The sequence below is a fragment of the Lipophrys pholis genome (genome assembly GCF_963383615.2).
Source record: "Lipophrys pholis genome assembly, chromosome: 6".
Classification (NCBI taxonomy): Eukaryota; Metazoa; Chordata; class Actinopteri; order Blenniiformes; family Blenniidae; genus Lipophrys; species Lipophrys pholis.
Genome location: NC_137629.1, coordinates 10,351,742 through 10,352,348, shown reverse-complemented (window position 1 = coordinate 10,352,348; position 607 = coordinate 10,351,742).

The window sequence follows — 607 nt, the reverse complement described above, 5'->3', positions numbered from 1 at the left end:
TTCTTCAGTTGATGCTCGCCGAGTTCCCGCCTGTAAAAGAACTGTAACGTCTCTATCGTCCCCTGCTGGCCATGATCACACAGCACACCCCCCCCCCCCCCCCCCCCCCCCTTATAAACTGCACATAGAATAGAATAGAATAGAAGTACTGCATTATTCCAATATCGAAGTCCTTGTAGCGTTGCTTCACAAAAAAAAAGAAAACAGAATAGATAGTGTATATTTCTTGTTTCTCCTAATCAGTTATTTTGAGCTTTTAGCACAACCTCATCAGGAAGTGAAGACAGAGTTTCCTCAGTCATCTCTGGTTCCTAACACGTTACACACTCAGGTGAAATAATGAATTATTTGTAGGGTGGGAAAGGAATGTTTGAGAGGTAAAGAAACGATGGCTGTGAGAGGAAAGAGGTTTTGATATGATGTTTTGATATAAAGCGCTGTTATTTTGTTTTGTATGGAAAGTGATATATCAGCAAAATATGATTGGTTGATTGAGTGATTGATTGAACAAGACCTGAGCAGATTAATCAAGATCAAGATTTCTGTATTTATTTTAAAGTCATTCTGAAGTGGTATTGGTACAAAACATGTTGGACAGTGGAACCAC